This window comes from Pezoporus occidentalis, unplaced genomic scaffold (assembly GCF_034315485.1).
Source record: "Pezoporus occidentalis ecotype Australia unplaced genomic scaffold, CSIRO_AGI_Poc_V1 ctg21, whole genome shotgun sequence".
Classification (NCBI taxonomy): domain Eukaryota; kingdom Metazoa; phylum Chordata; class Aves; order Psittaciformes; family Psittacidae; genus Pezoporus; species Pezoporus occidentalis.
In genome coordinates, this window is record NW_026913964.1 from 9153014 (window position 1) to 9180268 (window position 27255).

General features: G+C 35.4%; 1 long non-coding RNA gene across 1 annotated transcript in view; it reads right to left on the reverse strand.

Annotated features, from left to right (window-relative positions):
* Positions 1-24259, reverse strand: part of LOC134163883 (uncharacterized) — an 87796-nt gene extending 63537 nt beyond the window's left edge. Inside the window, exon 1 of the long non-coding RNA XR_009964885.1 lies at positions 24135-24259. This is a non-coding gene — a long non-coding RNA (uncharacterized LOC134163883). The remainder of the gene's footprint in view (positions 1-24134) is intronic.
* Positions 24260-27255: the final 2996 nt, after the last annotated feature.

The following is a 27255-nucleotide window of genomic DNA, read 5'->3' on the forward strand; positions in this document are numbered from 1 at the left end:
AAAGCTGGGATGCAGGGTAAGAGTTCAGAATGGTCTTCTTGAAAACAGAGATCAGACGTAGCCATGGGCTAGGCAAATCCTTAGACATAACCATTCTGTGGCCAGAGTATTCTTATTCCGGAACTGGCCAGAAATCTGCCCAGTATCACTTAGCAGGACTGCAACCTTCATGCCATGCCTGAAAATAAAACATAAAAATAACTCCCGTGTTAATCTTTCCACTGATAGAATAGCTTTAAAATTTCAAGTGCTGTAGGTAGTCCTAAAACATCAGAGCAGATGTTTTAAAATTCAGGTACTCTAAATATTGTCAGCAGTGGCTGAAGACTGAGCTATAATGCAGTCATACTGGGCTGTTGAATATTTTGTATGAAAATTTACTGGTTTACGTCCACTATCTGAGATTGTTTATTCTAAGACCTAATGGACATAAAATATAACATGATAAATTTGTCCAGACTAGCTGGTATACAACCACCTTTTGGTGTGTAGGGGCACAAGGGTGTCAAGTGTGTACATGTATATGAGACCTAACACTTTATACCTACCACAAAGACCTTCACATTGAAAAGTAGGACCTGCAAATCACCGAATCTGCATTTAGATTATAACCATTTACTCAGGTATTTGGCTATAAAATCTATGGCATCTTGCATTTTCTATGGAAGTTGCATCAAGCTGTTTCACAGGTACACATGCATGTATTTGATTAGGAGTTTAACAGACCTACCCCAGAAAAAAATAAGGTAATAAAAAATTTATCTTTGCCTCCTTAATGTTACAGTGCTGTTTAAAGGATAACATGGTTGTTAAAATTACATATGACGGAAACATACAAATGGAGTTTATTATGATGTAATGTAGTGATCCTTAAAGGTTCCTACAGTTCAGGCATAGAAACTTTTCCCATTCTTTTAAAAAGTTAGTTGAGGGTAGGGGGGTGGGGTTATAATTTTTTTTGTTCTCCTCAGGATAGGTGCAAGAGAGAAAAAAAATAAACTTGTATATCTGTCTGACTATGTTCAGCATACACATTTTCACAGGATTTCCAGTACTCTCAGGTAAAGCTAAATCTTTATGTAATTAATAAAATATAACACAGTTTAATTCCTGAGTGGTCCGTAAGAATCATGGGTTCAACTCTGAAATCTTGGAAGCTACCTTTCCATAATTCAAGTGACCCTTATTGTCCCCGCTACACCTTCTCTGCTGGGAATCTTATCCTATAATCAATACACAAAGAAACAAGAGCAGCTTGATAGCAACTGGGGATCTGTTTCTCTAATCATAGACCTACTTGCGGAAAACTGCAGGAAAACCAAAGATACTGAGTGCAAGAGAACAAGAAATGAGGATCAGATCAGATTTTCTATCCAAAGCAAGGGTTGTGTTTTGAGCATCTTCCTAGCCTAGTTTCAGCAACCAATTTCAGGTAATTAGCAACAGCAGCCTGGTAAATCTACAGTAAAATAGGATGCAATAGCATGTTTTCTGTTCAGAAACAGTAACTGTGATTCGATTGGGTTTTAAATGTCTTCCTATTCCTGACATAATCCTAGCTGCAGGCTTTGTTGAACCAACTGGTGTTTATTTTGAAACTGACATCTTAATTCCAGTAATCTGACTGCTTGTTGTAGGTCATTATCTCACCAGCAATGTACTGACCACTATACAAAGGGGTGGAAAGGGTAAAGAACCTTTAACTGATACCTTGAAAGTCATGCAGGTTTGTTTGAATTACTGTGAAAGTTGTATTCATGTTTCTGTTTTCCACCCCACTCATCAGTTGTTTGTAACTATGCTAGAAAAGATTCTCTCCTGGCTGGAGCCCAGCAGATTGGTGCTCAGCTTGAGAGGAACAGTATTATTTAACTTTGAAAATATTTATTGATTCATGTTTTAATTAGCAGTAAAAAGCATTTTGTTTATTTTCAGAACATTTTCCCCCTCACATTTAAGGGCAAATTCTACTCGTTTTGTGTTTCACTTACATAAAGGTGACATTTTCATAGATGCTTGCTTGGCACAAGGCAGAATCATGTACTTGGTATCCTGCCCTTGCTTTTTGGAAGATCCAGAATTGGCAGCTATGGTTATGCGTAGGGGGTTTTTTCTCTCTCTATAATTTGCTACCCAGATCAAATATGGAAATTTTTAACCCATATTTTGTGGGTTTGCTGCATTTTCGCATTTGTAGGTGTTTTTCCTGTAATATGCTTTGTTCTGACATTTAAACGCAGAACAGATATGTTGTAAATGCTTATGCTTAAAATACTGTTCATCATATTTCTAAGTTTATATAGCTCATTCCAATGAATAGTTAACATTTTGGGTCCCAAAATAATCTCTACAAAGCCCGATTTGGTGGAGAAGCCAGGAAAAATGGTGGCAAGTAAATCCAGGTTTAAATGATACTGCATTCTGATCCAAAACTGTGCATCGTTTCTATCTCAGCAGCATTCAGATTAGGAACTTTTAACAATGTCACTAATGTTACTGGTACTTGCAATGAATATCAAGTACTGATAGATAGTATTAATTATTATTGTTGCAGGCTTGAAAGTTGAAGCAATGTTATTTTATAACACAAATCCTTGAAGCATCCAACACTGCTTCTGAAACAGTAGAGCTGGGCAAAATATTCATGAGGAAAGCATTACTTGTTTTCAACAACAACAAAAATCTATTTTATAATCTGCAATTGATTTAGAAGAAGATAATGACATTTTCAAAGTAGTGAAATTTCATTAGTCATGATGCAGTTATTTACAGAAACTTGAAAAATATGTCCTTTCATTTCCATATTTTCACTTGTGAATATTTAAAACACCTAATGAACTATATGGACAGTGGGAGTTAGCAAGTTCCTGCATGCTAGAGTCGCTCTTATCAGATAAATATTTTTAACCATTCTTTATGCATTGGGAAACCGATGCTCAGACAAGTGAAGGCATGTGCTTTGTATATCACAAGTCTGAGCTCTTCCAAAGAAGCTCTGATGTTTTATGTTATGTTGTTGCAATCCACAGATGACTATCTTGTTTCTTTGCTGATTGCTTTCACTGTAAAAGAGATTAAAGAATATTTAATATATATGTTCACTCCTCAATTTGTGCTCCCCAAACCACAACATGCTTCATTAATTCATTAATAGCTCTTTAAGCACATTTGTTAGGACATGAAATGCAAGGATCCATTTTGTTGACCAACTCCCCTGATAGGGTGTCACTCTCTGCCGGAGAAATAGAGCAGCTAACTAGAGGTAATAAGGTTTCCTTCTTTCTCCATTGCTATGAAAAAGAATACAGATGACAGCACAAGGCTTGCCTGGACAACTGTTTACAGAGGTGATTTGAATGCCACACTCAAGACTGTCTGCAAAGAAGTTACAGCAGCCCTGTCTATGCGTTTGAGAAATTACTGTCCTCAAATACCCATTTACAGGAGAGGGTTATCTCAGAATGGCTGGTATGTCTTTTCCACCACCACTGCAACTTGCTACAAGAGAATCCAGAACTAAAACCAAGGTGCTTGATGCCAGTCTTCAGAGCTCCTATTCTGATAAATAGTGGTCTAATTGTCCAGCAATGCCTTTTAACTCCTGCAATTAGCCACATATTTTTAGAGCTTTGGTGAAAAAGTTTGCGAGTTTCAGTTAATTTGAGAATATATTAGTCTCATTTTGACCACTGGGTGAGAATCCCTGCAAAACAAATCAGCCCACTCAAAATTCTTTAAATTCAATTTATATTTCTTTTCATTGACAGCTGTTACACTTCAGAGAAAGAAAGAATGTTGTTACTTTCCTCACCAGCAGGACAATGACTCCTCTCGAGGCTTTCACTTGCTTATCTCCCCACTTCAACCTCAGATATTTCTAACATTCTGTCACTACCTTTGTCTAGTCGAGAGGTTCCAAAACTGCCATTCAAAGTGTTTCTCTCCCCGCAGATGGGAACAGATCTATAATCCATAGCATCACCAATCTTTGTCAGCCAATCTGTCAGCTATGAAGTCATAAATTATAGCATCCAAATTTTTTTTTCTGTTCATACTTTTTCACTATTATTTAAAAAAAATATTTAAAAAATATTTATTTCAATCAATATAAATACAAATCAGAATTTTGCACTTGTTACAGTGAAATCCTCTTATACCACCATAAATATCTAATGGTGGCAATGGAATGGCATAATCATGGGGATTAGAGCACTTCTTACTAGAAACAAATAACACAACTTACAGTTTACAGTTTTCTCTGAGTGGAGAGTTTAGATAAAAGAAAGGGTTATTTTGGATCTTTGAAAGTGCTTGTCATGCTGTGTAATTCCATGCAGTTGCACATCTAATAAACACAAAAAGAACAAACTATTTTAACCTGCAGGTCTGTACAGGCGTTGTTTCCATTAATGCCAAAGTTTTTGTTTTGTTACTGCTGTCATTCCTGGAAAAGATCTTCAAGATCACTGAGTCCAATATGCTGCCACCACACAGACAAGCATTATGTATGTGTACATTTACAAAGCCCTTAAAATCAGCTAAGCAGTTTGCCTGCAGTGCAGGCACAGTGTTGACGTTCACATACACTTCTGAATTGGTTGGGACATCTATCTGAACTTCATCTGTCTACACTGATCAAGGGAATCTCTACTAATCCCTTCGTGTAGGATTCACCCCAATCATCCCAGTAGTTCATCCCATTTGTTCTCTTCACTGGTTTTAGTATGAATTTATCTGTAGCCACTATGGATGACCACAACCACATACAGTTTTAAAATAAACCTAGCAGTTTCTTGCAAGGGTGTTAGCAGGTACATGGTGCTTCTAGAAGTTCCTTGGTTAATACAAAGGTAGTGAAGGATTGCATTTGCTGTTTTCTCTATACCTTGGAAAAGTAAATGGATCAATTAAATTTAACAAGTCCTTTTCTTCCTTTAATTTACCAGGTAATAATTTGTATATACATTTCATCACATTTTTCTAATTTAACTCCTTAGAATCCTGATGTCTTCCAGGGAACATTTTGATTATGACTCTCTGGTTTGTGTCATTGGCAAATTTCAAAACCTAATTTATTTTTCAGGTCAGTGTTGTTAATAAAAATACCAAGGAGCGTCAGGTTCCATAACAGTCCCAGGGAAAATTGGTATTCTGTTAATTTAACCATTTGTTTTCTGGCCAGCTCATTCTTTTCTGTCCTTTAGCAATCCTACATCTTTTTCACCCGTTTTCTTGTTATCATGTCTCTCCAGTTAATTACTAGTTAAGATAACCTCAGACGGTTTATATAACTTGCTACATTTCTACATGAAAATGAGTGTGATGGTTGTTTTGTAGAAATGCAGTGGCTTGCAGAAAGTCTGCACTGGTTTTGTGTCCGGCTAACCTTAATTGTTTTCTTGAGTCCTAGAAGCCCTTGGTGCTTTGTTTTTCTTCCTCTACATACTCCTTTTCCGTTGTCTTCCATCATTCTCACTTGACCTCTTTCACTGTTCCAAAGTGCTAAATTCTGTCTTATCAGTCCCTTCTTCCTGATCCTATTCACATTTCTCTTCCAAGCCAAACTCCAGATTTTGCCTTTTCTTTCCAAATTATGTTGCCTCCCCCTCTTTGAACAATTCCATTGGTGGCATTCATATTTTCCACAACTGTGGAAAGATTGTGAGGAGAAAGAAAGGAAGGAAGATAGTAGAACAGAAATAATGAATATAAACAAACACCTAGGAAGAATATTGAGTTGGGGAAAAAATAAAAAAAAAAAAAAAGATGTTTGTTTCTAATGTCACAGAGGAACAGATTTTTCACCAAGTTTCTCTTCTGACATTGGTGATAGCTGAATTCTCTTTATGCAGTGGTATACCTGAAGACTGCATGCATTGAAGCGTGTGATTAGCTCCTTGTAGCACAAGTATTCTTAGACTATGATAACTTTATCAATTTTAGGTTATTTATAAAGAATCATAAATGTTATAAAAACTGTGAAAAAATATTTTTCTGCCTATTTCTTAAGTATGTGAATCTTTGGCCACTTGTATTTACACAGTGAAGAAATAAATAAAAAAAGGTTAACTGTCAGTTTTCTGCACATACATATGTAGAAGGAATGCTTACATGTATAGGCATATACATGCATATACATGTTTATAAACCTATGATATTCCTAAAGTCGCTAGTCTGAAACAGCATGTTTAATGCATATTTCCATGAGATGTCACACAGAATTCAGCATTCAGTAGTAAGAGACTACTATATAATTTGCAATTTCGAAAGATTATGTGACCAAAGAAAGAAAACACTAACTCTATCGTGCTTTTTAAAAATTAGTTTATTTATATATTTAATATAGTTGCAGTATCAAAGCCTTGACCTCTGTAAAGATACTTTGAATAAGAGCATATTAAATATAGTTCAAGTAAAATCTCTACCAATGAAATATACTATTATCAAGAAGAATCTTCAGAAATTGTGTCTTTTTTCTGCTACCAGTACTGCCGTTTTAAGAGTTGGTGAATCGGGTTGTTTTATGCAATACAGGAGGTATCATTTTACTGTGTAATTCAGGATCCTGGTTTAAATACAACACTGTAGATGATCTTGTCTATAGTTATCTTAGAGGAAATATCCAACATAACTACCCCCCTCTTCTTTTGTTACTGAAACACCTGAACCTTCAGGCTTAAATAGAAATGCAAGGCACTGTCAGTGGTAACCCCTCATTCTGAATTTCATGCAAAGCTCTTAACAGGAGGATTCTCCTGAACTTCAAGGCACTAAATGTGTTAACCCTAAACTTCTCAGAGACATATAAATGAAGGCTGCAGCTGTAATTAGGAGATTTCATGTGTATGATATTGATGATTTGTGTTTCTGTTACAGTCAGTGCATTTATTGTAGTTTCTTTTGAATTGTAAACATCACATTAAGAATTATGTGAATGAAAATAATTTTAGCAAATGTCGAACACTGGAGTAATATCTGTTCACTCACAAAAGAGGGGACTGAAAGCATCACATGATAACACTGGACTGCTACTGTGTGATTGTACCATACAAGTGTGAAACAAATGGAAAGTATGGAAACATTCTGAACTTCCACTGAGCTACAATCTGAAAGCCTTGGCTTACAAATACATATGAAAATTCTGCTTTGCCATAAATAAAATATAGCCTTTTCCAAAAGAAAAAAAGTGGAAATTAAAAAGCATACAATATGTCCATGTTATTAAAAAAAAACCCATGATTTGTTTGTAGCTAAATATAGGGCAACTCTTTTAACAAAATTTCAGCATTAAATTTATTATTACCAATGCTAGCGATCTCTGTAGAATAAAAGTTGGATGTTAAACTTAGAACACCGATATGAAATTTAAAACCAATGTTTTTCTAAAACAATATTCACTGATTCCTACTAAGTTTGGGCTCAGGTAAGTGCATTTACCCACCTAGGAGAACATTTGTACTTTAGCTGATCTTTAGGTCTTTTCACTTATTTTTACTAATATTTTTCACCCTGCACTTTCTTTTCATTCAAGTCCTCCACTAGAAACTAAAACTTATAACTGTCTAGTTTATAATCAATCTACCACAGTGTTTGGTTATTACTATTAAAACTAGGAATTACTTTATAAGGTTTCCTGTCTAACGCATATCTTGACAGAATTCCAGTAGCATTTATGCAGTTCATACTGACAAGATCTCTGCTTTGGGGAGAACTGGGCCAGAAAGACATTCTTCTTGAGAAAGAAGGCACATATAAAGACATTATTTTATTCTGAAATATAGCCATGCATGAAGTACAATATTTTAGATATTTAGAAAAGCCAGTAATCAAAATGTGTTAATTTTGATTTTGTAAGTATTTAAGTAAATTTATACTGTGGACCTACTCCTACATTGGGAATACCACATCAGCTTTTACTATCTGACCCCTAACCATTTCTTTAGAGTCTTCATTATTTTATTAGAATTTTTATTATTATGTTCAGTGAAAGGCAGCTATTTAATAATATCAATTAACATGTCTTCCAGAACAAAAGATGAAACCATCTTTAAAAAGCCCTAACACTCGACTTTCATTCAGTTGCAGTAGTCTTAAAAAGCTCTAGCTTCTTCCTCCAGTTATATATTATATATTTGTAAAATGCTGAAAGACAATGTTTACTTCCTTTTTTTTCCTCATCACATTTTTTTCCGAGGTGATGTGAAAATTCATATTATCTGACATAGCTAACACAGTCAATTAATCCTAGAGAAGCCAAAAATTATATTGGTCATCTCTCTTTTTCCATCTTTGTAAATAAAATAACATTCTAAATAAGAACTTTCAATTTTTTAAAGTAGTGATTTAGCTTTCATATCAATATGGCATAATTCAGAATACTGCTCGGTATTCCCACAGTGAATGCAGAAATATGTCTTGAGTTAGTCCATAAATGCCCTCTGGTGACTATCTCCAAAAATGCAAGCAATTTTTCCTTTTATATTATGTTTTTAAATACCCAATACAGCAGTTTAGCCAACTAATGTTGCAATCATAAGAGAAAATAAGAAAACAGCAATTTCAAAGATCAAACTCCTATGCTTAGTAGGCTTTCTTTAAGATCTGTTTTGTTTCTCAAGCCTGAGGTTTTAAGGGAAACAATGAAGCAATGACAACGCTAACTTGATCCAACTCTTAGTTCATATGGTCTTAAAATTCTGTCATAAGACATATGTGATAGATTATTTTTTAATTTATTTAAATAACAAATAAAAAAAATAGAGATGAGGCTGACAGATCAAAGGGAAAGCAATGGAGAGAATTTAGAAATTAGAAAAATTGTTCCTAAAATAAACATTTAAATATTTTGGAATTGTAAAAAGGCTATATAAAGGTCAGAGGGGTAAATTGAACTGAAAAAAAAATCCTTAAAATTTTAGGTCAACTACAAAATTATTTGCACAGATTAGAGCCTAATGTTTCTTTTCCTAAATAATAAATTTCAGTATTTTTTACAAAATCATTGCTTGTCCTGTTGAGACAGAAGTACTGAATTTACTGCCATTTAATCACCTGTGCAAAGTGAACAGTTATAGTTTGTTCATACGACAGTGTTCAGACTTTACCTCCTGAATTTTAACAATCTAATATAAATAAAATTGAAAATTTAATTTGAAAAGAATTTATAGAAACTGCAGAATTTATAGAAAACTCCCTAACTTATAAATACGCATTGCATGCCTTTTGATTTACTCACACAATTGGAAATTTTCCTCAGAATGGTTCCTTTAGTTGACATCTTGTTCAAATCTGTTCTGGAAATATTTCTGAGAGAAGGTTAAGAAAAGCTTTCTCATTTAAAAAGTCTGAAGATGCACAGAATGAAGGCAATCACTCGGACCTGTCAGCAGTTAAGAAAACTAAGAATTTTAGAACTTTGAAAGGTAAAGGTAGCAAAATATGTCGTTATCCACTGAAATGATCCCGACGGCCTAGTAACAAAAAATGTAATTTGCTGTCTTAGTTCCCACAAGTCACTGGAATATTCAGTAGAATGTATCAGGCCGATAAATACAGATATTTCATGCTTGCATTAGAAATATTCTAACCAAACACTGCATGCCCCAATTAAAACTTAAAAAATCAGGTTACTCTATTCTCCATGAATACTTTTCCCTGAGAGGATTAGACATGTAAATTAAAACAATATAAAAAGCCTTAAATTTACTGAGCCTAAATCAAGGTAGACTAGGTGCATCCAGAAACATTCCAGCAATGAGTTCAGGGATTGAATTTGCAGTAGTTAGTTTGATCCAAAATTTCTGTAATGAAAGATAATCCCAAAGTTATGATAGTCTTAAACTTGCTACAATAACACAAGCTACTGTCATAGAATAAATACATAAACAAAGAAAAATTCACATCTTGCATTTCAATTTTGTTTGGGGAATCTGGCCAAGAGCAAAGAAGTATATTTTTTCTGCGAGTTAACAAAGAAGTGCTCGTCTTTTACAATGCTCTGATAATATACCTGGAGAATAACAGCATGCAATAGTCACATTGAGAAAATGTTTGATTTGCTACATTATCTCAAATACTGTTAAACAGTGAAAATCATGTCTTAGTAAGGACATCCTAGCTGTGTCAACATCTTAATGTTAAGAAAAATGTTTGATTTGCACTGTGACAATATGCCAAATCAGGAGGTTTCCTAAATTTCAAGCAGATTTACTATACTCAAAGTATTCCTAAAACCAAATATGTCCAAACATCTAGTTTGCTTCACCAAACAAAAGCACTGTCGTGAGAGAGCACAGAAGGGAGCCATTTGTTCCAACAACAGCACTTCGAAAATAAAACAAAACTATGCCTATACTACAAGTACAAGCGGTAACTTAAATGATCTGTGTTAACTTTCACTAGTTTATAGGATGGCTAAATTACCAGAAGACTGCAATAAATCTTAATATTTACTGGGAGAAAAAAAACCTAAAAATTGGTGGTTTAAGTGCCCCATGACTGTTCCCTGGACTAAGAAATAAAGTTTATTTGCTTTGGGAGTTTCTATGTTGTCTAGTGTCAGGGGCTTCGGACATTGGAATAGATTCAGTGCTTCTGGGGGAGACAATTGCAGAAGGCAAGCAGGTACTTAGGTAAATAGAAAGATCTCTAAATATTCCAAATCCACATAAAAGTGGCTCCTGTAGCCATGAGTTTTACCACTCACGTTGTCTTCTTCATCTTCCCCTAGTTTCTCACTTTTCAGCTAAATTCACAAGTTTTATCAATTCTTTATAAGATGTTTGCAGTTTCTATCATTTCTTCCTATGTTTTTATCACATATCTACCTTAGTGTGATGCTGATAAATAATACTGCTTGTTAGATATGGCAGGTGGAATGAAAAGTTCCATGTAGACTGTAGCCCCTGGAAATGGTCAATAGCTTTATTTTTACATTGCATGTATTTTTGGTGTTGTTGGTGGCATTGTTATAGACAAAGGAACCCTGCCCAGTATGAATACCATACTTTTATCAAGATGAATCTGGAATGTTTCCTAGGTTATACATCTGCTTGCTCCATCTAATTTACATATCAGAAGATATGCTGACCAGGGGATATAGAGAGTAATTATATGTATTACAAGTTGTTAGACTACTATTTCTACAACTGCCAAAGACTCACTACCACCCCCTAAATCTAAATAAGCTTCTGGTTAGCTGGCTGTCAGAAGCAAGTTAGAATGCTTGTGTGCCAGATACCACTAGCTATACTGCGTTTACATGAAATCATGGACATATTGCAAGACTTGTCGCATGTTAACATTTTGCCACTGACTAGAGGACAATAGCTTTTAAACGTTCTAGCATTATATATTGCACCTAAGATTTTTATCCTTTTTTATCCTATTTCTTTATTATTGTTTTTCATAAGCTATTTTCATCTTGTAAATAAGCTCTGGACAAAAGCAGTGGTAGAGGCAGGTTGAAAATAAATGAGTTTCCTTTAAGGGACAGAGTTTCTTCTTACAATAACCTCTATAGCTGGTGCTCCTGTTCTGTCCAAACTTGCAGGGTCAGTGTCAAGACAGCAAAACACTACTATGTTTGTTAGTGTTGTGCTTCGTAAGAAAAAGGGCATATTATAGTAAGGCCAACACTGGAGCAAGCCACCTAAATTTTGTGACTGTGAATGTGTCTTGATGCATATCCAACAGTGAAGATAATAATTGTTGAGTAGTATAATAGCTTGTACCTTATTCAAGGATTTTAAACCATTTGTTTGAAATTCAGTTATCGATAGGTATTTGTCAGTATCCAGGTCACTTGTTAGAGAAGAGCAAGGTTTAGCATGTTTCCCCAGAGAATCTGATACAAACCTTAGTTCTCTGTTCATTGTCCCCTGTCAGGAGCAATGAAACATTATCCCAGGTCTTTTATACACACTTAGACGAAATGTATAATAGGATGTCAGATCAAAAATGTTTTAAAAAATCAGGGAACATGCAGTAAGTAGATGTATTGCTAAGCAGTGAATGCATGTAAGAGGTAGCCTGTCATTGTGAAGTGAAGAAGTACACCTTGGTGCACCTGCTTAAAAGTGCACCTGTATATAAAACTTCTGGCATTAATCTGAATTTGCATTGTATTCCATACTTTGTCAAAATTCTACTTGCTACTGACTAAATGAGAAAAGTAAAATTAAAATTCTCTGACACAGATTTTTAGAAGTGTCCATTATTTTTTAATGGAAATGCACTGGATGATTTGAGCATCTCAGATCAGTTGAAGGCATTGCTCCATCTACTCACTCACCCAGGTATTGCACACTGCCTTCAGGGCAGTAGGACACTAAAATTGCCCTTGACTGCCCTTTAAAGGACTGGTAAGAAATGTGGGATGTCCAGCAGAAATGCAGGAGGCTTCTTTTGTCCATATGTTTGAAGAGAGCAGGGCAATGTTTACCCCAGGTCTGGAGTTAGATAAGAATTTACCGTTTGATTTGATATAAGCATACTGAGATTTCCTTGCTTGTTAAAAGTGCATGCTCAAAAAAGCACATTTCTGGAAAAGAGGTTTCTTCAACTATGTGTTAATATAGGCTTATGTTCTAAACTTCAGCAGCCACTTTTGAAAAATAGTCTTTATCTTCAGGAATATTTATCTAAATCTTTCCAGTTAGAAGCTTTGTCTTATACAAATCACAATCACAATAATAGGCATGATAAAAAGCCCCATAACTATGACTTTGTAAGAAACAATAGCCAATATCAAAACCTTTATAAGTGCTGATATGATGTAGCTAGTAAACTTTCATTCAGGTGATTTAGGCCATCACCTGCCTCTACCTGAGCATAATGACTTTTACACAAAAAGCTTATGCTAGTTTTTTATTATTATATAATGTGCTTCAAAACGTATCTAATCATTTTACTTCTCCATAGCAGTTGTGAAACATGCACAGACACCCAAAGGGAAAACACAGCACTACTTTTGATAATGAAAAACATTTTGAATACTTAGGTCAAAAGAAAAGCAAGATTCAGCAAAATTCAACAATGAATCAATGACCTTTCTGTACACACATGAAGACATTATGGATCTGATCTCCTGTTACTTCCACTGGTGATGTGATATAACTTATTATGATGTGAAAAAAAATAGTTGAGGACTCTACACAGTCTTGGATTAAACATAGATATATAGTCCCATATAAGCTCTGAAACCCTTGCATTCATAAGCTTTTCATCTTGCTTTTCCTTATTTAATATGGTCTTTAAAAATATCAAGTGTTTGGTGCAGCCATGTGATCTTATAACATCCATATGATCTTATGGCATCCAGCTTCCAGCGTGGAATTTCATTTTAGAAGCTAAGAAAATATAAACTTTAATTTCCTCAGCCAAAAGTTAACTGAAGGTTGGATGTTAGTAGAAATATATACATTTAAAAAGCTACTAATAATGCAGAACTGGGCTAATAAGATTTTAGATACTCTATTAGCTATTTCTAGCTATTAGGTATAACATAAAATTATTAAATGTACTACCTACTTTATTTGAGAACCATCCAACATGAGAAACTGTATTCATTAGTCTTTGAATCGCACAATATTAATCTAAAAATCTTAAGATCTTAGCCTAAAGATGGAATTTGGTTTTACAGGTAACAAATATCTTTTAATGGCTAAAGTGCATGCAGTTAAAAGAGGGGATTTTTCAGACTTTATAGGTTGATTTTTATTCTTCAATAAATGAGATGAAATAAAAAATTAAGTAGCTACAAACATCAGATAAAGTATATCAGTGTTATTTTCTGTGATTGATTTTGATTCTGTTCCATTATTGCATTCCAGAGGCAACTTATTATTCATTATTTGCAGTACTTTTTTTCTTTTAATTTTCCTTTGCATAGGTTGTTTGCAAGACTCAGTAAGATTTAATGGAGATGATTCCTGAGTTATGTTACAAAGTTTCATATCTGTACTTAACTAAATCCTCTTAATAAACCCCCACAGCATTCTAGATTTGTGAAGTACTATCTCAGCACAGTTTTAGAAAGATTTATTACTTGCTTTTCAGAGAGTAAATTGCCCCAATATCCATACTTTGGTAAGAAACTAAATTGTACTGAACCTATAGAGGATATGTGCATTAGTCCAAATAACTACAGAGCTGCAAATACTGCTGATTGATAGCTTATTAAGTGCTTGTTTGAGATGCGTGCAAAAGAGAGTAGCTGCACTGGAAAAGTGTTTTTTTTATTGGCAGTGAAATGTAATGTTATTTATTTTAGTATAAGTTTATCAGTGTGCACTACAGAGGTAAGTTTTTTTTAAAAAGTATGCATTTGCAGGTGTACAATGTCATAAGAACAAGTGAGGCTGAGACCATTCTGCAAGTGCAGACTATAACGAGAGGAAAAACCTTTCACTCTCCTCCACTTCTTTTCCCTATCAAATCTTTGCAGTATCTCAACTCATATTAAATATTACTTCTGTCTAAAGCATATAATACACTGTATATATATAGTTACCTACTTCTTCAATTAATAAAATGTAAGGAATGATCACTTAAGAGGACAGAATACTTTGACTCCAGTATTTTAGCAGTGTTACAATACTAAGAAACATCTGGAAGAACAGATAAAAAGAGATAAATGTTTAGCTTTGTTATGAGTAACACACTAACATACGATTAGGTTGTAATGGTTGTAACTTAGCAAAACTGTTGTATGAAATATTTTGTTTAGCATTCATTAAAAACTGCTAATGTGGTTTTTCATGGACTATATTTTTATGCATGTTATTAGTGGAATACAAATATGCAAAAAAGCAAACAGTTTGGTGTTATAATGTGAAAAGAAATTTTACACCAATCTTATTTTTAATTTGTATGGGAACGTTTTTACCACAAATTCCATATTTTAATAATACTATCCCAACTCTATTTTTTAAACTCATTTTGTCACTGTTTTGTAACAGAAACACTGTAAATATTATAGATGTGGTAAACTATTATACTTGTTTTCTTATAAATGAAATGATCTGTGCCAACACTGACAAAATGAATTAATGTGTTACTAAGGCAACAGTCACATTATATGCTTTCTCTTTCACAGTATGCGGTAGAGCATATGGTTTACTCTTAATGGAACACTAGCTTCTCATTAACATACCAGTAGCAATGTCAGAACTTACAAACCAGCATAACAGGGAAATGGAAAAACTTATAAATTAGACCCTTTCAGTATTATTGAGTAGGAAATGACTGATGTTGCAAGGTAAAATATTTAGCTAATACAGTGCCCTTTTCTGCATCTTTCTTTTATTTTATTTTCATTTATTTTTTACTTTAAAATGATTGACAGTTATCATTTTTAAAGCAACATTTCAGTATTTTTCATTTTCACGCTGTGCTCCACATAAGCTTCCTTTTCTCTAGAACATATTAATACCAACAACGTTGGATGGAGAATTTAAAGTGCTCATTTCTACAAATAGATTATCCCTTCAGCAGGTACAGTGAAACAAATAGGAATTGTAAAATGAACCATATAGCTTCCTTGGCCAATCAGGATCATGCATGAGAAATGGATGCACCAGAGTGGTGGGTCATCCTCTAGGGACAAAATAACGTACCAGACTTTCACTGGAGTTGTTTGCTGTTGGCTAGTGTATTAAAGCTAGTTTCCCTAACTGCAAAAGCTAATTGGTTTATGTCAAGTGAAGTATTTTATCTTTTCTACTTAATGTCTCTCAGTTTAGAAGTGTCTGTGGCAGGACAGCAGTATGTCCTAAGTACGTGCTGTAAGATGCGCTAAAATTTTATTTTCTGCTTTTACAAAGAAGGGAATTGGTTGTGAATTCTGAGTGTGATTGAATATGGCAACATCAGAATAAAAGCTCTGTGAGATTAGTATTAGTTTAAAAATCCATAACAACTATTCTTTTCCCCAAAAGTAGAAAGAAGTACTGTCATGAAAACAAAACAAAACACAATTGTGCTGCATTTCTTTCGTATCAGTACTCTTTACATCTCAACCCAGCAGTGATACAGTCTGATGACCTGGTTGCAAATGGTTGTTTGCTATCCAAGTCATTGCAGGGGTAAAACTTGAACTGCCTAAACCTGGGTCAATCCAGAGTTTCGTGGGAATTGAAATTCCAAACATTTAAAACCACAAACTGTGTGTCCCTTGGTAGACTGCAAAACATAACATACCAAAGAAAAGAAAGTGCCACATCTAAATGAATTCAGCACAACTGCAGTACTTTTACTAACAGTGAAGTCATCATTTCAGAAGTAGCTCTGTGTGATCTTAGAATCATAAGTTCATAGAGATAATATATTATATTAAGTAACACTAGGAAGATCACCACAATTTCATCTTCTATGTTATTTAAAGAATGTAACTAGAGGCACTTTTTAGAAGTTTAAGATAGTTATATTATGCTCAGGACATGCAAAAATCTTGATTAAAAAAATCTATGATGTGTCACTAAATATGAAAGCACAGTTAAAGTGCAATTTCAGACTTAAAAATTTAAAGTAATAAAAGACAGTTTTTTCAGCTTAGCGTGATGAGAATTTTCTTCTTATTCTCAGTTAGTTTTCAATCCTCCCCTTTCATTCTCATTATTTTATTTTATTTTTAAATTCTGCAATATATTATTCTGTTGTTGGTAAGGTTTCTACAACTACCAATTAAGAGCTATGTAGCAAGACCTAAGCCAAATCCATCTCTGCTCTTAGGGTTTTTAGCAAATGGTAATAATATCCACCACAAGCTGAGGGCAGAGGGAGCTAGCAATTCTTACAGCAAAGGCTCCAAAGTCAAAAAGCAAGAATTGTTTACACACAGGTGTGTGCAGTGTGTGTGTCTCTGTGTGTGTGTAAATAAACACAGTAAGGCATACTTCATTTGTGGAATCCTATTCTTCCACTGAGAGGAAGTCATCAACAAAAAAGTGTAATTATCAGACTAGCTTAGCTTCTCTTTTTTCCAGCTGTATTGTGTAGCTGCACCTGAATGAACCCTTATCTCATCTCATCAAGAATACCTAAGCTACATATCAGTTTAACTTCAAGAACACAAACTGTTACTGCAATTAGTTCTGTACTAATTCAGCAGTGATGTTTGTCCTCTATATGTTTTTTACTAACCAGGGGTAGTATATCCATATCATTTGTAGAATGTAAACAGAGAAGGAAAGAGGAAACTTTGCAAACTCCTTTATGGCACACAAAGATAATTGCCCTAAACACAAATTGCTTGTTAACTCGCTATCCTTTCACAATCAACCTCTGCTAAAGAAGAACTCATTTTTACCATTCACCTTTGCATTTCAGTGTCATAGGAAACATATTACCATTGAACAGCACTGGTAACTCCTGCCATGTCCAGCAAAATAGAATGCAAAGTGTTGTTTATTATTTCAGTATAGACTGGGTCTTGATCTGGTCACTCCCTTGTTGGACTATACTGCTTCTAAGGGGGAAATCAGTGGCTGTGAAGAAATTGCACAATCAATTGTAATTACTTTACAATACAGTAGATGGTAATAAATGTCTCTGAATGAAGTTACTGATTCAAAGAGATAATTAAAATGTATGTCTATCTGATCCCACTTCCCGCTAGCTTTATGTAGCCACTATGCTGCCAGTATCTTTGATTAGACAAACAAACTCCGTATTATATTTACAATAATATTTAAAACAGTTGCCAAAATAAATATTTGGTCCAAACTGGAGAGTTACAACACTCTTCTGTTTATGGTGAGGTTCATTTACTGCAACAATGGTTTCTTTTTCCAGGAAAAACGTTTCATTGAATTTCCATTGGTGTTAAGACCTTAACACTTAGCCTAGGCATCATGCAATTCTAGATGTCCTCTTCAAGAGAGAAAAATAATTACAGAGTAAAGGAAACCAAAGTGCTTATCATTTGATCAGGTCATTGACAAAAGTGTTTCACACCTTTTTTAATGCCAAAAGGTGTCTTGTACACCTGCTCAGAGTTCTTATCAGTTTTATTTGAGCAAAGTCAGTTCTTTTAAGGTTGTCCAAGGAAAAAGGTGGCGATTGTGATGGGGAGGGAAAAAGAGAGAAAGATGTGTTGCAAGCTCTTTATCTTGATCTGACTGTTTGTTTTTGTACTGATGTATGTAATGAAACAAAGAGGATTTAATCGTGGTAAATAGAAGTCTATCGGCACCCAGAGGGATCTCATTTTCTCTCTTACAAGTCTTTTTCGTTTCAGGTTGCAACATCTTTTCAGCCTATCCGAGGCAGTTTCTTACCTGGGGCTTAAACTTAGGAATCACGAAGCTCTTTTGTTTTGACAGGTGTTCTTTGCTACACATCAGCCTAGCATTGGCGCTGCTGATACACAAGACAAACTTCAGATATGCTAATGACTGTAGTTACCAAAATTCTGTCAGTAATGAGTTTTATTAGCTTTCCTTGCTTATAGGGCTTAGGATAAAGTGGTAAAAACAAACTGTGCCAATAGAAGAATGAGAAAGTTGGTTGCTTGTTATGCATTGCATGGATTTCTCCAGCTTCTATAAAACCTCTGGAGTAATGGGAATACCATAAACTAGTCTGTAAGACTCAGATCATAACCTCTGGCATAGTATAGCCTCATGCAAGATGTTTCAAACATAAACAAAATGTACAGAGAAAACTTAAAATAGTTTTTTAATTATATGGCTTTCCAGCAGTTCCAGAAAGGGAAAGCCTTCTTTTTGTTGACCAGCTACCCTGTGACTAACATATTATTTATGTGTTTTGATACTTAAGTAACTCCTAAGCACATCATAGACAAAATTTGATGACTAAATCATAAATACCTATTTCTATTTTGTCAATTGAATAATGTGGAGGTGATGTACATGTTCTTTAGTGTTTTAGAAGGAACTTTAAAGGCTCCAACTGTGGTTAAAAACCCTGAAGGAGCAAGGAATATTGGGCGTGGACAGAAAGTTAGGAAAAAGAAAATAGACACCTTACTAACATTTGGCAGTTAAGGAATAGAAATTAAATGGAAGGTACAATGTAGTAAAATCTTTAGTAAGTAATAATTCAATAACAATTTATTCCATTGTTCTAGTGATTTCAAACCAGTTTTAGAAGATTGACTTTCGCAGCAGCTTGACTTTCATTTTCTATGCTTGTCTTTGTACTTTGAATGAAAAGAAATTGCAGCTGTGCAACCTTGTAAGAACAAGAATGTGTCATTTCTCCGGAAGCAATTCAGATCTCAGTGTATCTGAACTGTATATGAGAGGCCAAAATTCTAGTAACTTGGACATGATTGCATCAAATATTTTTATATGGCATTATATGGCATTATATTATATAATTATGGTTTTATTTTTCTCATATCTAATTTAAACCTACAAGTAAACTCTGGGAAAAATAGACGTTTTGTTGTCCACCAAGACACTGGCTAGAAAAGTATGTCATCCCCATTTCAAATAGCTATAAAAAATTATGTTCTTCTTAATCTTGTCACTTTGAAGAAAACTGCCTTACCTACTATGATTAGAACAATCATACAAAAACCAAGCCAACCTGAAAACAGAGTGCTTATAAACTGTAGGGTTTATAAGCCTCAACTTTCTTTTTCTTGTGGAAGAAAACTAACTTTTTTATCTGTCTGAGAAACCTGAGTATGTTAGCTTCTGGTTTAGAGGGTTTTGTTTGTTTGCTTGTTTGTTTGGGGTTTTTGTTTGTTTGGTTGGTGGGTTTTTTTCTGTTTTGTTTTGTTTCATTGTGTTTTGTTTTTCCTGGAAGGGACACTTAATACTTGAAAACATAATTCTGCATACACAATTGTTTGGATGGAAAATATTTGATCAGTTTTATTTACAGCTTCCAAAACCAACATTCAAGCAGGGACTCCTACAGCTTTTATTAAGACTGTGAAAATTGGAGGGGAAATTTTGCACAGGACTACCAACACAGAGCCTACCTATGGCCGAACTCTTACGAGTTATATTAACTTAGTGCTGGTAGGTGCTTATATTTCAAGGTTTCATCCTGATATTCCATGCTTAGCTCCATTAGGTACTTTGGAAGGCTGAAGAGCTGAGTGAATCCTGCTAAGATTTGACCTGTGATTCCAGAGTCTAGATGCTGGATATCTGCTTTTTAGTATAGTCATCAGCTTCTCCCAGTGAACTGGGTAGAAAGGAGAGAGGAAAGCCTTCTAACATTATCTTAATTCTGTTATTTTCTATTTAAAGCCATAGGGTTTTTTGTAACCCTACATAGTCAGATGGAGCTAAAGCCTTGCCATTCAAGTTAAAATTTACATGAAAACATATGCAAGAAGGACCACTGATACAACTTACTAAAAGTGAGTAGAGAAAGAAAGCTTACTAGGCTTGTTGGTAAATGTCTGGAGTACAGTGAAATGTGCCTCAAAGTGTGTCTATGTTAAGCTTGGAATCACTGAAATGCCTCAATGGCTTTCAGCTCCAACTTGCTCTACTGTTGGTGAACCTTTCCTGGCTGCTAGATTGGTCACTAAATCAGGTTTTGGTGATGATTATAAAGACTAAGAACTAGCTGAAAAGTAGTCTAATGTACACCAATAAATGTTTTCTTTCTTTGTTTGGCTGTTTTTTTCACAGCACTGAAGTTCTTGGATGCAAGTGCTGTCAGACTGAGGAATGTTTGAGGACATAGCTGCATTTCTTTGTAGGAGCTGAGGATCAGGGTCAGCAGAGTTGCAGCTTTATTCCACCATGTGGAATGATTCCCTTTTTCACTCCCTCTTCTAATCAACACTGAAACTGGAACATAAGGACAGAAAAATTATATCAGAGGGAAGTTACTGCCAGAAGTTTGCAGAACAGTTATTCCATAGGTCTTATACAAAGCCAGCTTCCTACTCCTCACTGGTCTGAGTTCTTTCTACAACATTCAATCAAAAGTTCTTTGACTTGATAGGGGAGATACCTAGGATGGGATACTACAGTCTACCCTGGGGAAGAAATTAGACTGCCTATGCATATGATATCTCCTGGATTAAAAAAATAAAAAGTCTCTGTAGACCTCATCTTTGTCCTTTGCTCCTTTTATTTTCTGGATTTGTCAGTGAGAATCTGTCACCTTGTTCTTGCACTTCCTGCATACTACTTTCTTTCTGTTCCTTCTTAACTCAGGCTAACACAGTACTTTCCTTGAAGTCTCTTTACAACAGGTTTGTCCTAGTTGTTTCAAGCTTTCAGATTTATAGTGTGCTACACAATGTTAAAATAGATTTGTCTAGTTGTACTTATTTGCCGCTTTGAGGCCATGTTGTGTTCAGCCCATATTCTCCTTGGAAAAACACAATCAACGTGTGACTCTGTCAGTGCATAGTTTCTGGAGTGTAAGCTTTATAGCTATTCTCATGAGACTGCAAAATCCACCTTGATTTCAAGTCTAATCTATGTTTTCCTGCTTTCACCCTTCAGCTTTTATTTCTAGGGACTGTTGGTGCAAGATCTGCAACTATAGGCTATAACTGCTATAAGCAGTGGAGAGCCATCTTCATAGCAGTTTGCCTGCAAATTGTAGGAGCTGAAATGAGAAGCTTGCAACTGACAAGGCATCCTTCTAAATGAAGGCGTCTTCTTTCCCCATGAAAGAAGAAAGCCAGATGAACTTTCATGAAGTCCACAAATAGGGAAAAATACAGAAAAGGCATTATTACATTTAACGTATCTGTTCTTTTTAAACGTGTTTGCTCTTTTCCAGAGTTTCATAGCCTCCTCCATTAAGTAGAAACCAAACCCTAGCTTAAAAAAAGCAAGGGCAAAACTTTTGCTGCTAGGAAGTCTGATCACATCGCAGATTTGGCTCCTGAAGGGTTAAACTGTAAACCAGAAAGTTCACTTTTCAGGGAGATTCTAAGAGTTTAAGTGACAATGGGAATTTGGACTTACTGCTGGGATAGGAAGCTGGACGGCAAGGTTCAGCTCTTGTGAGGGAATCTAAGAGTAAGCCAAGAGGCCAGAAGGTTAAAGGGCAGTGCTCAGGCTTCCTATCGGTTCCAGGGACTCCAAACATTCAGGCATTCAGTGGCTGGATTCCCTCATGACAATCAGATGAATGGCCAGTAGGGACACGGAAATAAAACTGATCCTGCTTTCACCTCAGTGTAACTTGTAACCCACCCTCATTCATTTAGGTGGAGGTGATAACTAAAGAATAATTCTACTGAAAGTCACAGGCAAGAAGAATTAAAGAGAAAAACACAATTTCTCAAATGTCTTTAAGCCAAATTCCCTGTATTTTGAACTGCAAGCAGAAAGGTAGATAAAATCAGCACATGCCCACAGAGCTCTGACTCTATTTTATCTTTTGCCATGTATGTGTGCAGTAAGCTATATTTTTCACTAAATATAGCTTTTTAGAGGGCATGGTTTACTAGTTCTTCTTAGAGGACCTAGCTTAGAGGGTTTACTGAAGCTGATAGCACAAGCCTTAGTAAATTACAGCAGTAAGACTGGAAGTTAGGAAAGATGAGGAAAACTGTTGTAGCAATCATTCTGCAGTTGAAAGACTAATTAAAACCGTAACATTTATTAATGACCCCAAGCAGCTAGGCAGTATGCATGGTTCTGTGTACTGCTTTTGGTTAGGATAAAAAGACATGTATTCTGAGTTCTGATTTGTTACAAATCCATGCACAATTTTTTTATTTCCGTTTCCATTGCAGATAACAAAAAGGTGAGAATATCTTTGTTCACTATTCCATGTGTTTTTCCAGTTGCTGGTTTTTTCTCCCCAGTTCTTTAATTTTTGATAGCATTACAATACTTCTATTTCAGTTAGGCTGTTTCTATGATCAACAAAATAGCACCATATTGCCTCCTGGTCTCCTGATGATCTCTACACTAGTTTGCTTTCAGTCCCTTGTGTTTGTTTTCAATCACTGTGCCTATATATTTTACCATTTGACTGGATTTGCATTTTTTTTTGAGAAATGGCTTCTATGATTTCTGTCTTCTGTTTTAGCAGAGGAATGAAGACTTCATTTCTAGATTCTACGCGAGCACTAGCACACTTCAAGAAATTTGTCTGCAATCTTTCTTACAACAGCATGTTCATCACAGTTTTTAATGCAGACTAAATGACTATCCCCTGCATGTTTTCATATGCTGGCTTGTTTACAATAATATACATATACAGCTCCTGTCCGAACCCCACCAGAAAACAAAAATTAGAGCTCTGCTTTTCTTTTCTTTATTCAGTTGTCTAAAAGTTCAGCATGAAATCAATGAAAATGCAAAAAATTTTAATCTAGATGTTTTAGCCATGCCTAGAGGGACTTCTATGCCAGAGTTTGACTGTCTTGCAAACAGCTTACTGCAATGCTTGTAAAAATCTATTTTTGACTGTTTCTGTTTACATTTGCAGAAGACAAAAGATTTATTCATAATCTCATATGCTGTGGCATATGAGAAATGCAAGTTTGACAACAGATATCAGTAACAAGGGATTTTTTTGTTCAATTTTTTTTTTGGCAGGAAGTGATGGGGGAGGCATAAAAAAAAAGAAAAAAAAAGAAAAAAACTGTAAACACCAGATCTATATAATGAATCTTTTAAACCAAAATACATGAAATTTAGCTCCCTGGGTGCTGAAGCAATATATATGAGACTAGTTACTATGATTCACAAAGAGACATCTTGCCGTTTAAGTACATTTTCTGCTACAGCAGCTGTTTTGATTCATAATCTGTGCTATAGCAAGGTTTATTTTAAAATACCAAGCAGGGGACAGGGCATTCAAACATCAATTACTTAACTGAGAGAATTCAAAACCTGAAGTGCTTGAAACTGAAATGAAACACATGGCAAATATTTAGCTTCCTGTCACACAAGGGATCTGATCCTGCAAGCTGCATGAGTGTAAAACTCCAGTTTGTCTGCAGTCAACAGGTGAAATTCTGACATTATTGTCATCAACTGAAATCTTTCCATCAGCTTCTACAGGACTGATTTGACCACAGAGATGTTCTCTGACAGAGGAAGGGTAAGGTCCCTGAGTCTTTAAGTTCTTGTAATTTTAAGTTGGATTCCCTACAGGCTTGTAAATGTAAAATCACTTCATGCTGTTCTTTGGAAGAGCTGGAAGAATGACAAAGAGTGTCATACCTTCGGTCTCCGGGAAGCAGTGTTTGAATATTTGCATTCAACTCTTGCAACTATAATTCGAGCCAGTCCACATCAGCACTTCTTTGAGAATTTGCATTCAGTTCTTCATGCAACTCAGTTGCAACCTATATATAAAAAAAAAAAAATATTCCCAAACCAAACAACAATAGCAAGAAAACCCCAACACCCCCCCCCCAAACACCAAATAAACAAAAACCCCTAAGCAAACACCCCCCCCTCCCAACCCCTCACATATATGGACATATATATATATATAAATATATCCCTGTATCATCTCAATCTCTTTCCCAAATCAATATATAATTTTATCAGGGAGGAAAATACTGGCCAGTAACTGTTAGCCTCTTCCTGTCTTTGGTAAGTCAGCACAAGTTTTGATTTGCCAAACCAAAGTGTCACCACCAGTCACACAGCATGCAGGATTCTTTCGCCATGCCTTAGATCACTCACATGTGAGGACTGCCTGGAAAAATGACTTGCAGGATAAGGCTCAGACAACACCTGGAATTGTCAAAGCGTTCAGATATACAGATGGTTGAGAGGAACCTGTACGTGGCTCTCAAATTATTTTGTTAAGGGTGCCATCTCCTGGTAGCAATTTGCTGAGCTAATCTTTGCCCCACAAACTTGTTAAAATACTTATACTTTCTATTTTGATACCATAACACTGAAGAGAGGTAAACAATTAAGATTGTTTTGGCTGCTAATTTTGGGTTTTATTATTTAGTAAGGCACATTAAAATAGGAAACAAGCCCTTACTAAACAGTGGTGCATTTTAGAACACAACTTGCTGGTTATAGACCTGGTGCTTCTTGAAAAGATGATTACATTTTTTCCCACTCAAATTGCTTTCACTTATTTCTTTCATAAGTATCAAACAATATATAACTGAATAAAGGTAGATGATATACTAACAGAAGGTGATGGCCTGCATATCCACACAGATCCTAACCAACCACATTTTGGGGAAGCAATAGTGCAGTTCACAGTGGGTTCAAGAATGTTTGAAAAAGAAGCAAGGGAACGGTACACTGGAAGAGACTGGTGCTGTGCCTAAGTCAGGAAGACATATGCCTCAAATTTTGAATGGGACTCGTATGTTTGAATGTCATGCTCAGAGCCTTGCAAGGGCTCACTTTGCAGGAGATCTAAGAAATAAAGTGTTGATATATTTGGAAATACTAAGACATTACAATGGAACAAGTAAATGTCTAAGTAATGGATCTAATTACTGGATATTATACTGAAGAAAAATGTTTTACTGAACTTACCCAATAATTTATTTCACTGATACAAAGCATTAGTACCTTTGTACCTCCTTCTGGAGCTCTAGTTCTGTTCCTGTTCTGCTTCTGTTATGCTCAGACTTTGCTGTTACTTTGAAAAAATATCTCAATGATTTTTATGTACAGAAAGAATTTGTAACGGGAGCGATGGCAGTCTGTCCTTCACAGGCTTCTGTAAGTTTGCAAAGTGCTTGTATACTAGAAAGCTCAGAACCACACAGTAGATAATCTAACTTGTAATACTACCCTTGTAAATAGGTAAACTTCTTAGTGATGCTGAATTTGGCTTTTACTGTACATAGATTTGATACATGAATTCTTGTAGGATAACAGGGCAGCTATCTTTTTGCAAGCATAAATAGACTCCAAAATGCATGGATAAGCTTCACTTACAAGTGAGAAAGGGCATACATTCTGTGTAAGGACTTTGCAGCTGCAGATTCCATTTTGATGCAATATTTCTTTTTCTTCACATTCCTATGCTTGGAAACCAGCATCAAACTTACTCTGTTCTCCACTTGAACAAAGTTATCATACTCCAAAGTTTAACCAGCCAACACCTCTGTCTTTCCCCAAGTTTGCCTCTGACTGGAAGAAAGCAGTCTGGTATTTTCATTTGCTAGCTATTTACCTGTATTTTTGCGAGCTCATCCTGTTGCTATGTAGCATCTTCTCAATCTTCGCAGCTAAACACAAGACAGAGATGCAAAGGTAACCAGTACTAAACTGGCCGCCTCAGAACTGGCCACAGCTGGTTTGCCCTAGCAAACATAGAGATCCTTTACCAGAAGGTAAAAAGGTGGAAACAGGTCTTATTCAATAAGTACATAAAGGAGCACAGTCATGGCCAGGTTTGGGAGAACTCACACAAGAATCACATAGGAAGATATTCCAGGGGAAGAAACCATTTCTATTCACATGCGGTACCTCATGTGCAGCCAAACTGAAATGGTAACAAGGGAAATGAGGAAAAGGTTACTACAAGTAGTGTATGGACTACAACACAGCAATTTGTGAGGGAATGGAGCATTGAACTGCACATCTACTGGAAAAGGTCAAATTATGTAAATTGCAGAATATTTATTTGGGGAACTTTAATGGTGGATAGATGTGAGCTACACACTAAATTGCTCAATACAGTAAGGTATCCAGTTGCTTGTGTAAAAAACTTAGCTGAAGATAGACTTTGAAAAAAAACAGAATTAGGAGGAGATTACAGTCAAAATGGTGAATTACAGAGCAAAATGTCAAAGCTTTCAATATACACTGGGGGCCGGATACTGAACAGTTTGAAAGCAAGAGTGGTGGGACCAACCAAGAGGAGTATCAAGAAGTATAAAGTAATCAGGAAAAGTCTAAGAAAAATAATCGTCTCACATAAATTTTTAGGTGGTTTTATACCTTACCTTTCTTTTTGCATCCCCAGTTGTTCAAAAGGACTTTCAGGATCTCATTTATATTCAAATAATTTAAGGATTTTTGAATGCAAGCTAACCTTTTTATTTCACAGAGACTCTTTGCATGATAGGTTAATTACCAATTAAAGGGCTAATCATTTCAGTGAATGTATTTGAGTAATATACCTTACTATTGCCTTATTGACTAATGCTTTTGAGCTGAAAGTGGGGCATTCAGCACCCTATCCATTCAGCACTATTTTAAAATGTAGCTGGAACTGGCAGCCAGTCGTAGCTTGGCAGCACCACACTGTGAACTCTGCTGACTAGAAGCTGCCAGAAATACTATATCAATTCCTAAATGCTGGCCATCTCCTTCTATATTTAAAAAGAAGTTATTGCTTTGTTATGGAAAT